General features: G+C 45.1%; 1 long non-coding RNA gene across 2 annotated transcripts in view; it reads left to right on the forward strand.

The window, feature by feature from the left end:
- LOC115086045 overlaps positions 1–16,079 on the forward strand; it is a 66,184-nt gene that overhangs the window by 37,887 nt on the left and 12,218 nt on the right. The gene's annotated exons all lie outside the window — the stretch shown is intronic.

Genomic DNA, 16,079 nt, shown 5'->3' on the forward strand with positions numbered 1-16,079 from the left:
CATGAGATAATAACCCATTGTGTTTTGAAAAATGATTCTGTAAGTGATGAGTGGGGTAGGAACTTTCCATGGTAGGAATACTTATCTGGCTAACTTACCTGCATAAACACTGCTATTCAGCATTTTTTTTAATCCTCTCCTTACTTTTAACCTCGCTTTTTTGATATGTAGCTCAGGGATATCAATTTCTCTCTGAGTAGGTGCAAAGGGTCTTTTCCTTCCCAGGGATTGATCAAGTAAGGTCTTTCTGCTCTACAGTGGATTTACCAAGGTGTTGGAGAGTGCTTTTGAGAAGAAGGGAAGTGTGGAGATAATTTTAACCGGTGTTCTGTTAGGAGGGCTAGTTACCAACTCTCTAGCAGTTCTGGATTTTGCTCTTCGTTTTTTTTTTTTTTACTTATGACCAGAATACAGCAAGGCAGAGACTTTGGAGGCTGCTTTCTTTATCCTATGACCAGAAATAGTGGGCCAAGGCTGCTGGTATTTTTTCTGAGAAATTGTGAAGGAATTTTGGGACCCGTTATTGCAGTAAGGTTGGTCTGTCCTTGCTGTGGATATTGTAGGTTAGGTGTTCTACCCACTGCTTGTGAACAGTGGCTTAGGCTGCTGTTGTTTTTTGGAAAGGACTGTTGGGGAAATATTTCTGAGACAGCTATTTTTGGAAGAACTGGGATTGTGCTTTTTTCCCTTGTTTATGATTGTTAATGAGGACAATCATCCGACCCTCTATGGGAAGGGATAGTGGAGTCCGTGGAGACTGGGTGAGTTAGAGGAAGGGGAGTGACTATTAAATGCACCATAAACAAAGAAACCATTGCTTTCCTGGTTATGATTTTTGTCTTGTTCTTTATGATTTTTGCCATACATTCTTGGATCATACTTTTTAAACTGGAGCAAAGTTGTGTTTTGTTTTTTTTCAGTTGAACACAACCATTGGACTCTGTGCTTCATTTAACGATGCCTTTCACCTCTGCTACTACTGGGAGTACACACTGACCCCAAGTATGTGTGGTTTGGACTGAGATGTGTTGCCCGCCATTGCACTAGGGGTCCTGGAGGTGTAAACTCCCCTGCCCCCCACCTCCTCCGAATGAACCCACCATGCCAGGGGTAAGAGATCTGGGAAGGAATAGAAAGTCAGACTCTATCCTTGAGTATAACTAGTGAGAAGAATAAAAAGTATAATCATAATCAGTAGAATTACACTTACAAACAACATGGATCAGACAAGCCCAAATCCTTAATCATATGCTTTAAAACAGACCTGGATTTTGTCTGATTATGCAAAGAGATTTCTGATCCAATGTTACATCTAGTGGTAAATAAAAGTCACCCCCAATGACAACTAGAAAAGTATCTGCTTCAGAAATATATACAGCTAGTATCTTAAAAAGAATTAAGAGATTCTAACTTACGGGCATTGAAATTAATTAAAACCATTTTAACATTATCAAAAGTCATTAGAGATTTTACCAATTTGCCTTCTCCTGTGAGAGCACTTGAATAGCATGCGACTTCCGACGATGAATTGTCACCCCATTTTTTTTTTTTTTTGCAGCACAGGAGAAAAAAGCTTTGACTTCCTAGCCCATGGAGAATAATTTTTAGGATTCTTTAAATGACAAATGAGTCTCATGAAAGAAAATAATGTCTGCATTGACCCTTTTTACAGTAAAGTAGCACCTTTTTATACTTAATTGGATTAATGAAGCCTTCAACATTTAGGGACAGAAATGTCAAATCCGTTCTCATATATCAAGATGTAAGAAAGAAAAATATGAAAAAGGAAACTCTTGTAACAGGAAACTTGACCAATTGCAAATATACATACTGTACCCTTATATAAAGGAGACAAACCAAAGCGAGATAAACTATAAAGTTCAAGGTAGCCTTAAACATGAACAGTATTACAATTTGAAGAGAAAAATATACCCAACCCAATAATGCCAAACTACAATTCTGCAGACTAAAAAGCATCTTAAAAAAAAAAAAAAAACCGCCAAGGGGTCGATGTAATAAGCCACGCTGAAGTTGCCACAAGTTTGCACACGTGTACAAGTGTTTATATGTGTGCTTTTCCATGCAAAGCCCTATACAGGTATGGAATAAGGGTTTTGTGCACGGAAAATTCACTTGTACAAATCCACTTACAGACCTGAGTCTTTCTGTATGAGTGCATGCTAATGGCATGCAAAGGAGGCAATTATCTATTCACTGGCAATGCAGGGAGCTGTGCTAGCAGGAAAAAAATGCTAGTGCGGGTTTTTAAATCAAATTTTTTAGTGCCAAGGTCAGGGCATGAGTTAAGTGACAGTGCCAACTCGGGGGCCATTTTATTCCATTGCTTGCATCAGGATGGTGTGGTTGTGTATCTGTGCAGCTCTGGTGTGATTATGGAGATCTCGGATTGTGATCAGTTGTTCCTGATGCTATGGTATATCCTGCAGGTTCTCCAAAGGATTACAGCAACAGAAGTTTTGGCAGATGACAGAGGTCATGGCAGGAGAGAGAGAATCAGGAAGGAGCAAGGAGAAATGAGGGATAGTGAGGGGCAGGTTGTTCTGGCTGAAGTAGATATTTCACCTCATCTGACTTCGCCCCAGCGAATTCCTTTTCACTTTCTGATAGAGATGCCTAGAATAGTATTATTCAACAATTATTTTTTGTTTGATATGAAATGTTACCATCAGTCAGATCCATAGGATTCTATGACCCATTCTGTTGCCAATCTATATGTGGCTGATTTTTAGATGAATTATATATACTGTTCTCGATAGTGGCAACATATAGTAAAGTGACATCGATATATTAATGATATTTTTTTATGTGATGGATCCCAGAAAAAGATCAGATTGAATTCCTTCCGTGGTTTAATACATTTGATCTAAATTTAAAATTTAAAACTCAGTGGCATAGACATTCGATATCGATTTTGGATGTTTTGGTGTCTTTTCAAGAGGGTCAATTCTCTACTATGGTATACAGAAAACCAAATGAAAAAAAAAAAACTATTTCATAGTCACCACACAATATCTTTCAAATTGGGGCTTCCAGTGAGCCAATTTTTTCTGGTCAGGCGAATTTGTTCTCGTACAAAGGAATATGATCAACAGAGGATTCAACTATGACCCGGTTTAGAGCAAGATTATATCCTTACAAAGCAATCAGACATGATTATAATCATGCTAAATTTACTGACTGGCAATCTTTCTTACAGTATAGAACTCATAAGGACAACACTAGATTGATATGTGTATTAAAGCAGACTACAATGGCTCCTTTTATAGCTTCTTCAATCCATAAACATTGGCACATATTAACTTTACATGACATTTTTAAAGAGCCTCCACTTTTTGCAATGACTAGGGATGTTAACATCTGAGATTGAGTTGTACATTCTCATCGTATAGATTCTACTGTACAGCATGAAACAGGCTATCATCATCGTAACAATAGTTAAGCAGTTTATGTCAGAGTACTATAGAGGGTTCTAAAAGGCAAGATCCAGTGAGAGGATACCTTATTAAGAGTTGAAGTCAGACTGATTGTACCTCAACTAATACAGAATATGTTTGCATGTGTCTTTGTCCAAAGTTGTATATCAGATGTACTAACTTGTGCAGTGAAGATCAGATTGATCAAACACAAATCTAGATTATGCACAAAGAATCCTGGGGCTCCAATATAGAAACATAGAAACATAGAAATGATGGCAGAAGAAGACCAAACGGCCCATCTAGTTTGCCCAGCAAGTTTAGCACTTTTTTTTTCCTCATACTCATCTGTTACTCTTGGCTCTTAGTAACCTTTTGGTTCTATTTCCCTTCCACCCCCACTATTAATGTAGAGAGCAGTGTTGGAGCTGCATCTAAGTGAAATATCTAGCTTAATTAGTTAGGGGTAGTAACTGCCACAATAAGCAAGCTACACCCATGCCTATTTGTTTACCCAGACTATGTAATTCAGTCCTTGTTGGTTGTTGTCTGTATATAGATCCACTTTTCTTCATTCCCCCTGCCGTTGAAGCAGAGAGTTATGCTGGATATGCATTGAATGTGAAGTATCAGATAGGGATGTGCAGACAAAAAGTTTTCATTGAATCGTTGATAAGTTTTTGTGGGGTGTCGATTTCGTTCAATATGGACTTATGGAGAATTCCATAAGTTGAGGATCTATCCATACTTTTCCCGGTTCCCTAAATAAAAATTTAAACCTCCCACCCTCCTTAATCCCCCCCCCCCCCCGAAGACTTACCAAAACTCCCTGGTGGTCCAGCGGGCGGTCAGGAAGCCATCCCTGCACTCCTTTGCGATTTCCTCACGGCGCCGATAGCCTGTGTCATAGGGGCTGCCGGTGTCATTGGTCAGCCCCGGTCACATGGTCACCGGCACCATCTTGTGCTCCTACCACGTGACCGGTAGGTCACGTGGCAGGAGATCGCTCCGGGATCCCCGTTGGACCCAACCGGAACTTTTGGCCAGCTTGGGGGGGCCTCCTGACCCCCCCAAGCTGGCCAAAAGTTCCGGTTGGGTCCAACGGAACTTTCTTGGGTTGTAGCACCTAATATGGAACCCCCTCGCGAGTCCTGGATATCCCTGGAGTCCATCAGTCGCACAGGACTCCCTGGGTTCAGGTCTCCGCAGGCCCTGGTTTTGCTGGGCTTGGGGGGGCTTGGGGGGGCCTCCTAACCCCCCCAAGCTGGCCAAAAGTTCCGGTTGGGTCCAACGGGGGTCCCGGAGCGGAGGCGCGGAGGAGCACATGATGCTGGCGTCACTCCGCTCTGGCGTCACGTGCTACTCTGCTCCGGCGTCACATGCTCCTCCGCTCCCGGACCCCCGTTGGACCAAACCGGAACTTTTGGCCAGCTTGGGGGGGTCAGGAGGAACTTTTGGCCAGCTTGGGGGGGTCAGGAGGCCCCCCCAAGCTGGCCAAAAGTTCCGGTTGGGTCCAACGGGGGTCCCGGAGCGACCTCCTGCCACATGACCTACCTGTCACGTGGTAGGAGCACAAGATGGCGCCGGTGACCATGTGACCGGGGCTGACCAATGACATCGGCAGCCCCTGTGACACAGGCTATCGGCGCCGTGAGGAAATCGCAAAGGAGTGCAGGGATGGCTTCCTGACCGCCCGCTGGACCACCAGGGAGTTTTGGTAAGTCTTGGGGGGGGGGGGTCAGGAGGGTGGGGGGTTTAAGTGTTTATTTAGGTTCAACGTATTCAACATAGCTATGTTGAATAAGTTGGAAGTCGCGATGCGTTGCGCATCAAACCTTTTTTTTCTCTTTTAAAAATATAAGTTGCGTTTTACATATGCGTTCAAAACGAATGCACACCCCTAGTATCAGACTTTCTCCCCTGCCATTGAAGCAGAGAGCTATGCTGGATATGTGTGAAGTATCAGTCTTTCTCCCCTGCCGTTGAAGCAGAGAACTATGCTGGATATGCATTGAAAGTGAAGTATCAGGCTTATTTGGTTTGGGGTAGTAACCGCCGTAACAAGCAAGCTACTCCCCACTTTGTGAATGGAAATCCTTTTTTCCACATTCATTCATGTCCTCTAGACTTTATGGATCCACAGTGTTTATCCCACGCCCCTTTGAAGTCCTTCACAGTTCTGGTCTTCACCACTTCCTCCAGAAGGGCATTCCAAGCTAGGGATGTGAATCGTTTTTTGACGATTTAAAATATTGTCCGATATATTTTAAATCGTCAAAAATCGTTAGGGCCACGATACAATACCAATTCCCCCAATTTATCGTCAAAAAATCGTAAATCGGGAGAAGGGGGAGGGCAGGAAAACCGGCACACTAAAACCCCCTAAAACCCACCCCCGACCCTTTAAATTAAATCCCCCACCCAATGCCTTAAATTACCTGGGGGTCCAGCGGCGGTCCGGAACGGCCTCCTGCAATTGAATCGTGTTGTCTTCAGCCGTCGCCATTCTGCGCCGCCATTTTGCAAAATGGCGGCGCAAAATGGCGCAAAATGGTTCCGGACCCCGGCTGAATGACCTCCTGCAGTCGATCTCCTGCCGGCGCCATTTTCCGTACGGAAAACGATTCGTGGCAGGAGATCGCTCCCGGACCCCCGCTGGACACCCAGGGACTTTTGGCCAGCTTGGGGGGGCCTCCTGACCCCTACAAGACTTGCCAAAAGTCCAGCGGGGGTCCGGAACGACCTCCTGCAGTCGAATCGTGTTGGTCTATGGCCGCCGCCATTTTGCAAAATGGCGGCACAGAATGGCGCCGGCTGAAGACAACACGATTCAATTGCAGGAGGCCATTCCGGACCGCCGCTGGACCCCCAGGTAATTTAAGGCATTTGGGGGGGGGTTCGGGAGGGTGGGGGATTTAATTTAAAGGGTTGGGGTGGGTTTTAGGGGGTTTTAGTGTGCCGGTTCATGATTTTAACGATTTTCACGATACTCTAAACACCCAAACGGCGACGATACGATTCCCTCCCCCTCCCAGCCGAAATCGATCGTTAAGACGATCGAGGACACGATTCACATCTCTATTCCAAGCATCCACCACCCTCTCCATGAAGAAATACTTCCTGACATTGGTTCTGAGTCTTCCTCCCTGGAGCTTCAAATTGTGACCCCTGGTTCTGCTGATTTTTTTCCGACGGAAAAGGATTGTCGTTGTCTTTGGATCATTAAAACCTTTCAAGTATCTGAAAGTCTGTATCATATCACCTCTGCTCCTCCTTTCCTCCAGGGTGTACATATTGTGATGTAGTGCAGCGCTGCTGGGGCCAGGAATGGATAAGATACCATAAGGCGGCTGGTAATGCTAGAGCCAGCCAGCAGGGGGAGCAGGTGAAGGCGAGAAACTACAAATCCCAGGTTCCTAGAACCACCACCTGACCTGTGGAGAGAGCCTGGAGGCGAGCAGGTGGCAGACTTAGACTAATGAGGCAGACACAGGTGAAGCTAGGGAGCTAGAGGAAGAGGGTGTGCCTAGGTGGTGGCAATGGCCAGAAAAAGCCAGTGCCAGGAGGCAAGCGGGGGAAGGAATTGGAGGTAAGTTCCAGGGGAGAGGAATCCTCCAGCTGTTTCATGGATACAGCCTAGCCAGAAAAGGGAAACGGATAACCTGTACCCTAAGGGAAGTTAGGGCAGGGGTGTTTGCTGGTGAACTGGAGAGCCGGGGGGGTGCTCAAACAGTAACTTTGCTCCAGCACCTATGTTAAGGGATTAGAATGCTGGAAAGCGGGGGCAGGGTCATTTTGTGCAGCTCCTGAGGTGACGGAGCAAATGTAATAGATTCAGCTACTTTGCGTTATAAAAATGCTTTGAGGAATCTGTCTCTCTCCATGTTATCTTTGGAGGTTGGGGGACTGCTTCAACCCCACTCCCTACAAGGAGAACCCAGAAGCCCAGCAAAACCAGGGCCTGCGGAGACCTGAACCCAGGGAGTCCTGTGCGACTGATGGACTCCAGGGATATCCAGGACTCGCGAGGGCCTGAACCGGAGGCAGCGGAGCGGCACCCAGGGCAGCACGGGCGGTGAGCCTTCACAATATTTAGATTCTTCAATCTCTCCTTATAAGTCATTCGATGAAGACCTTCCACCTTTTTGGTCACCCTTCTCTGGACCGCCTCCATCTTGTCTCTGTCTCTTTGGAGATACGGTCTCCAGAACTGAACACAGTACTCCAGGTGAGGCCTCACCAAGGACCTGTACAAGGGGATAAGAACATAAGAACATAAGAAAATGCCATCCTGGGTCAGACCAAGGGTCCATCAAGCCCAGCATCCTGTTTCCAACAGTGGCCAATCCAGGCCATAAGAACCTGGCAAGTACCCAAAAACTAAGTCTATTCCATGTAACCATTGCTAATGGCAGTGGCAATTCTCTAAGTGAACTTAATAGCAGGTAATGGACTTCTCCTCCAAGAACTTATCCAATCCTTTTTTAAACACAGCTATACTAACTGCACTAACCACATCCTCTGGCAACAAATTCCAGAGTTTAATTGTGCGTTGAGTAAAAAAGAACTTTCTCCGATTAGTTTTAAATGTGCCCCATGCTAACTTCATGGAGTGCCCCCTAGTCTTTCTACTATCCGAAAGAGTAAATAACCGATTCACATCTACCCGTTCTAGACCTCTCATGATTTTAAACACCTCTATCATATCCCCCCTCAGTCGTCTCTTCTCCAAGCTGAAAAGTCCTAACCTCTTTAGTCTTTCCTCATAGGGGAGTTGTTCCATTCCCCTTATCATTTTGGTAACCCTTCTCTGTACCTTCTCCATCGCAATTATAGCTTTTTTGAGATGTGGCGACCAGAATTGTACACAATATTCAAGGTGCGGTCTCACCATGAAGCGATACAGAGGCATTATGACATTTTCCGTTTTATTCACCATTCCCTTTCTAATAATTCCCAACATTCTGTTTGCTTTTTTGACTGCCGCAGCACACTGTACCGACGATTTCAATGTGTTATCCACTATGACACCTAGATCTCTTTCTTGGGTTGTAGCACCTAATATGGAACCCAACATTGTGTAATTATAGCATGGGTTATTTTTCCCTATATGCATCACCTTGCACTTATCCACATTAAATTTCATCTGCCATTTGGATGCCCAATTTTCCAGTCTCACAAGGTCTTCCTGCAATTTATCACAATCTGCTTGTGATTTAACTACTCTGAACAATTTTGTGTCATCTGCAAATTTGATTATCTCACTCGTCGTATTTCTTTCCAGATCATTTATAAATATATTGAAAAGTAAGGGTCCCAATACAGATCCCTGAGGCACTCCACTGTCCACTCCCTTCCACTGAGAAAATTGCCCATTTAATCCTACTCTCTGTTTCCTGTCTTTTAGCCAGTTTGGAATCCACGAAAGGACATCGCCACCTATCCCATGACTTTTTACTTTTCCTAGAAGCCTCTCATGAGGAACTTTGTCAAACACCTTCTGAAAATCCAAGTATACTATATCTACCGGTTCACCTTTATCCACATGTTTATTAACTCCTTCAAAAAAGTGAAGCAGATTTGTGAGGCAAGACTTGCCCTGGGTAAAGCCATGCTGACTTTGTTCCATTAAACCATGTCTTTCTATATGTTCTGTGATTTTGATGTTTAGAACACTTTCCACTATTTTTCCTGTCACTGAAGTCAGGCTAACCAGTCTGTAGTTTCAGGTGGGGATGAATGAAGAATTAGATTGGTCTGCACTTGTGTGAGTCCCATCAAATTGGTTGATATTTGTGAACATTTCATTGGCTATGTTGTTTGCCTATGTGATTCTGATAGGTTGGTTCCAGTCATATGGGAATGTTTAAATGGACGCCATAATTTTCAATTGAATAAGGTGTAAGAAGGTGATACCAACTGACGAGAGTTTGTGCAATGAAAAATCATGTGAAACTCTTTATGGATTTATTTAAAAAGGTCAAGCTAAACAGAGAAATCCAGTATGAAGTAAAAACATTTGAAGCTTTTCGTGGATTCATCACCATTCCTTGAGGAAGGATTGTTATCCAAAATGGGGCCATGTTGGGTTCAGCTATTGTGGTGAGAAATATCTATCTAAACTTTTCATGGACATGTGGATGGAACTTTTCAGTGAGGGGTAATAATGGAAGTACAATTTTTTTATGTTTTGTGCACATTTTTAATTGTTAACTGTTTGCTTTGCATAAAAGTTTTCTTGAAAAAATAGCAATGTAATAGTCTATCACAATAACAAACCATTTTAGGTGGTTGGGCGGATGTCTATGATTATTGCATTTGTTCACAGTAACCTGGATGGTACTGTTAATGGACTTTTTATGAAACTACCACCTTCCATCATTATATATTATTTTTTTGTTGTGACAGCCTGTTTTGTTTTTTTTCTATGTTGGTTAGTGGTAGGGTGTATTTTTTTTATATTGCATTCTATTGTCACTCAGCAGTGGAGTTTTTCTATTTCAGTACATAGTTGTGAGCATCTAAGGCAGAATAATATTTATTTATTTATTTATTGTTAGCTTTTATATACCAACATTCGTTTGCACATCACATCAGTTTACATGCAACAGATAGCAAAACGAAGAGAAAGAACAAGGAGAAAAGAAGTTATGCAAAAGCTTGTTTGAAGAGCCAGGTTTTCAATTTTTTTTTTAAATTTCTATGTGCAGGGTTCTAGACTTAGGTCAGGGGACATTGAGTTCCAGGTTTAGGGGCCAGCAATAGAGAGAGCATGATCTCTGGTGGAGATTAGATGTGTAAGTTTAGGTGCAGGTATGTGTAAGGTTCTATTGTAGATAGATTTGGTGGGTCTATTTGGGGTATGGAAGTGGAGGGAACTGTTAAGCCAGTGTACATTTTGATTGTGTAGGGTCTTGTGTATTATAGTAAGACTCTTAAAGAGAATTCTGAAAGGGATTGAGAGCCAGTGTAGGTCTTTTAGAATAGGGGTGATATGATCATTTCTGTGTGTGTTTGTAAGGACTCTGGCAGTGGCATTTTGTAACATTTGGAGGGGTTTGAGGGTTGCTGCAGGGAGGCCTAGAAGAAGGGAGTTGCAATAATCTGAGAAGATTATTGCCTGAAATATGGTACAGAAATCATTCAGATGAAGGAGAGGTCTTAGATTTTTTAAAAAGTGCAATTTGTAATAGCATTCTTTCATAGAAGAGTTTATGAATTGTTTTATTTTTTTTAGATTTATATTCCACTTTTCACACTTTTTTTTAGCACTTCAGAGTGGATTACATTCAGGTACTGTAGGTATTTTCCTATCCCCAGAGAGCTTACAATCTAAGGGCTAGATTTTAAAAGCGCACCTATTTTGCATAGGCCACTGGCGCACGCAAAGCCCCGGGACGCGCGTAAGTCCTGGGGCTTTGTAAAAGGGGCGGGAGGGGGCGTGTCCGGGGGGCATGCCTGGGGTCAGGGGTTGTCCGGGGAGGGTCCAGGGGCATGGTGACGGTTCAGGGGCGGGCCGGGAGGGCGGTCCCGAGTCCCCCGGCACTGCGGCCTGTGCCGGGGATGCGAGGTGGCACGCGCAAGTTACGCCTGCTTCAAGCAGCCGTAACTTGCCAAAAAAAGGTAGGGGGGGGATTTAGGTAGGGCCAGGGGGGTGGGTTAGGTAGGGGAAGGTGGGGGGACGCGGAAGGAATGTTCCCTCCGAGGCCGCTCTGATTTCGGAGTGGCCTCGGAGGGAACGGAGGCAGGCTGCGCGGCTCGGTGCGCGCAGGCTGCCGATTTTGCACAGCCTTGCGCGCCGACCCCGGATTTTATAAGATACACGCGGCTACTCGCGTATCTTATAAAATCCGGCATACTTTTTAAAGATCTACCTCAGCGAGTGTACCTGAGACAATGGAGGGTAAAGTGACTTGCCCAAGGGCACAAGGAGCAACAACAGGATTCTAACCCTGGTCTCCTGGTTTGTAGCCCACTGCTCCAACCACTAGGCTATAGGGATGTGAATCGTTTTAGGACGATTAAAATTATCGTCCGATAATTTTAATATCGTCTTAAACCGTTATGGAACACAATACAATAGAGATTCTAACGATTTATCGTTATAAATCGTTAGAATCGTGAGCCGGCACACTAAAACCCCCTAAAACCCACCCCCGACCCTTTAAATTAAATCCCCCACCCTCCCGAACCCCCCCCAAATGAGTTAAATAACCTGCGGGTCCAGCGGCGGTCCGGAACGGCAGCGGTCCGGAACGGGCTCCTGCTCCTGAATCTTGTTGTCTTCAGCCGGCGCCATTTTCCAAAATGGCGCCGAAAAATGGCGGCGGCCATAGACGAACACGATTGGACGGCAGGAGGTCCTTCCAAACCCCCGCTGGACTTTTGGCAAGTCTCGTGGGGGTCAGGAGGCCCCCCACAAGCTGGCCAAAAGTTCCTGGAGGTCCAGCGGGGGTCAGGGAGCGATTTCCCGCCGCGAATCGTTTTCGTACGGAAAATGGCGCCGGCAGGAGATCGACTGCAGGAGGTTGTTCAGCGAGGCGCCGGAACCCTCGCTGAACGACCTCCTGCAGTCGATCTCCTGCCGGCGCCATTTTCCGTACGAAAATGATTCGCGGTGGGAAATCGCTCCCTGACCCCCGCTGGACCTCCAGGAACTTTTGGCCAGCTTGTGGGGGGCCTCCTGACCCCCACGAGACTTGCCAAAAGTCCAGCGGGGGTTTGGAAGGACCTCCTGCCGTCCAATCGTGTTCGTCTATGGCCGCCGCCATTTTTCGGCGCCATTTTGGAAAATGGCGCCGGCTGAAGACAACAAGATTCAGGAGCAGGAGCCCGTTCCGGACCGCTGCCGTTCCGGACCGCCGCTGGACCCGCAGGTTATTTAACTCATTTGGGGGGGGTTCGGGAGGGTGGGGGATTTAATTTAAAGGGTCGGGGGTGGGTTTTAGGGGGTTTTAATGTGCCGGTTTTGCGATTTTTAGATTTTTAGATTTTTCACGATTTTTCACGATATTTTACCCCCCCAAATGGCAACAATACGATTCCCTCCCCCTCCCAGCCGAAATCGATCGTTAAGACGATCGAGGACACGATTCACATCCCTACTAGGCTACTCCTCCACTCCATTCAGGTGACTATCTAGGATGATGCCTAGGTCTCTTACCTGGTGCATGATTGGGTGTGTGGGATGCTAGAAGTTGGGGTCAGTAAGGGTCTTAATATTGGGGTTATGGGATATTTATTTATTTTATTTAAATTCTTTTAATATACCGATGCTCAAGACAAAGTCTTATCGTACCGGTTTACAGTATAACCAGGGGAAACTAATAACCAGAAGAAAGAAAGTTACAATGAACAGGGATTACAATACCGGACAATTGAAAGAGGAAGAATTAGTTTAACAAAGTTCTCCTAAGAGTAAAACGAAATAGTACACCATTGATTAGCATGGACAATTAACTGAGTGGTTCAAGCATAACAGTTCCTTTCAATAATAGTTGGGGGAAGAATTTGTCATGAGAAGGCTTGAGAGAACAGCCAGGTTTTCAGCTTCTTTCTAAAGGAGAGCAGACATTGTTCCTGGCGAAGCTCTGCGGGAAGTGTGTTCCATAGCTGCGGTCCCGAGGTGGACAGTGCTCGTTTTTGGATGGTCTTCTGAATGAAGGATTTATAAGGGGGCGCCTGGAGAATTCCTTTGTGTGCGGATCTAATCGGCCTGTTGGAAGTATGGGGTTCAAGTGGGATTGTGAGTTGATGGTTTTATGGATGATGGTCAGAGTCTTGAACAGTATTCTATAGTGGATGGGAAGCCAGTGTAGGTTTTTTAGTATCTGTGTGATGTGGTCTTTACGTCAAGAATTTGTGAGGATCCTGGCTGTGGCATTTTGCAGCATCTGTAGAGGTTTAGTTGTGGAGGCGGGGAGGCCGAGCAGTAGCGTTTTGCAGTAGTCGAACTTTGAAAATAGTATGGCTTGGAGGACTGAACGGTAATCTTGAAAGTGTAGGAGAGGTCTTAGCTGCTTTAGAACATGTAGCTTATAGAAGCATTCCTTTGTGGTGTTGTGAATGAATTTTTTGAAGTTCATTCTGATGTCCAGAATAGCCCCTAGAACTCTCATTTGAGATGTTGATGGTAAGATTGGGTTGCGGACAAGGGGGTTGTTATCATTAGGATATGAGAAGGAGCTCTGTTTTGGAGGTATTAAGGGAGAGATTTAGATTAGTTAGGAGTTTGTTGATTGATGAGAGACAGTTTTCACAGAGTTGGAGGGATTTAGGAATGGATTCTGTGATAGGGATTAGTATTTGAACGTCGTCAGTGTAAATGAAGTGAGTAAGACCTAGATTGGATAGGAAGCATAGGGGCAGCATGTAGATGTTGAAGAGCGTAGAGGATAAAGAGGAACCTTGGAGTACGCCTTGGGTTAATTTGATAGGATCGGATTCGTTATTTCCTATTTTGACCTTGTAATGTCTATTATCTAGGTAAGGTTCAAATCAGCGAAGGGCTATGCCTGTTATGCCAATTTCAGTGAGACTGTTTAACAGAATTTTGTGACTGATGGTGTCAAAAGCTGACGAGATATCATGCATTGCTAGGATGTAAGAATGGCCATTATCCATACCTTTAAGGAGAGTGTCAGTGAGGGAGATAAGTAGGGTTTTGGTACTAAAGAATTTGCAGAAGCCAAATTGCGATGGGAATAGAATGTTGTGTTTTTCTAGGTGATCGGTAAGTTGGAGGTTTACTACTTTCTCAAGGAGTTTTGCTAGGAAGGGGAGAATGGAAATTGGTCTAAAGTTGGCAGGTTTGGAAGGGTTTAGACTGGGTTTCTTTAAGATAGGTTTGACTATGGCTTCTTTTAGTGTGGCAGGGACTTTTCCATGTGTATGGAAAGTACTGATGATTTCAGATAGGGGTTTCGCTAGTATGTTTGGGATCGTTATTAGGGATTTTGTGAGGATAGCATCAGCTGGGTGGGATGCAGGTTTTGTTTTCTTTATGAGTGATTCGATTTCTGTGGTGGAGGGGGGTTTCAAAAGTATCCAGGATAGCATTAGGGTTTTTTTGGGAGGACAGTTGTGTTGGAGTTGATAGGGGGAAAATTCACCATTAGATTAGTGATTTTGTCATTGAAAAAGTGGGCAAGTTTATTGCATTTGGTTTTAGAGTCATTGTCAGAAATAGGGGGAGGGGAAGATTTAGTTAGGTCGGCGACATAGGATTACTCTCATCAATCTAGTGCTTATTCTACGCTTTCTAGAATAGATTATTTCTTAATATCGACAATAGGGATGTGAATCGTTTTAGGACGATTAAAATTATCGTCCGATAATTTTAATATCGTCTTAAACCGTTATGGAACACAATACAATACAGATTCTAACGATTTATCGTTATAAATCGTTAGAATCGTGAGCCGGCACACTAAAACCCCCTAAAACCCACCCCCGACCCTTTAAATTAAATCCCCCACCCTCCCGAACCCCCCCCCCCCAAATAACTTAAATAACCTGCGGGTCCAGCGGCGGTCCGGAACGGCAGCGGTCCGGAACGGGCTCCTGCTCTGAATCTTGTCGTCTTCAGCCGGCGCCATTTTCCAAAATGGCGCCGAAAATGGCGGCGGCCATAGACGAAAAAGATTGGACGGCAGGAGGTCCTTCCGGACCCCCGCTGGACTTTTGGCAAGTCTCGTGGGGGTCAGGAGGCCCCCCACAAGCTGGCCAAAAGTTCCTGGAGGTCCAGCGGGGGTCAGGGAGCGATTTCCCGCTGCGAATCGTTTTCGTACGGAAAATGGCGCCGGCAGGAGATCGACTGCAGGAGGTCGTTCAGCGAGGGTTCCGGCACCTCGCTGAACGACCTCCTGCAGTCGATCTCCTGCCGGCGCCATTTTCCGTACGAAAACGATTCGCGGCGGGAAATCGCTCCCTGACCCCCGCTGGACCTCCAGGAACTTTTGGCCAGCTTGTGGGGGGCCTCCTGACCCCCACGAGACTTGCCAAAAGTCCAGCGGGGGTCCGGAAGGACCTCCTGCCGTCCAATCTTTTTCGTCTATGGCCGCCGCCATTTTCGGCGCCATTTTGGAAAATGGCGCCGGCTGAAGACGACAAGATTCAGAGCAGGAGCCCGTTCCGGACCGCTGCCGTTCCGGACCGCCGCTGGACCCGCAGGTTATTTAAGTTATTTGGTGGGGGATTTAATTTAAAGGGTCGGGGGTGGGTTTTAGGGGGTTTTAATGTGCCGGTTTTTCGATTTTTCGATATTTTTCGATTTTTAACGATTTTTAACTATTTTTCACGATATTTTACCCCCCCAAACGGCAACAATACGATTCCCTCCCCCTCCCAGCCGAAATCGATCGTTAAGACGATCGAGGACACGATTCACATCCCTAATCGACAAGTGGCTTCTCTAATATAGAGGAGGCTTGAATTGGAAAAATTAAAATGTCTGATCATGCCCCAGTATAGATTGTCCCCCCTTCCCAAATATAGTATATTAGGTAACCTGGGAGTGGGGGCCTCTAGATTTAAGTGGAAATTCCCCTACTATTTTGAAACAGATACACTTTTTCAAGAATATTTGAAATTGAGATGGACAGACTATGCAGCAAATAATGCAGCACATTTTGAAGGGGATATGGT

This window comes from Rhinatrema bivittatum, chromosome 2 (genome assembly GCF_901001135.1).
Source record: "Rhinatrema bivittatum chromosome 2, aRhiBiv1.1, whole genome shotgun sequence".
NCBI lineage: Eukaryota > Metazoa > Chordata > Amphibia > Gymnophiona > Rhinatrematidae > Rhinatrema > Rhinatrema bivittatum.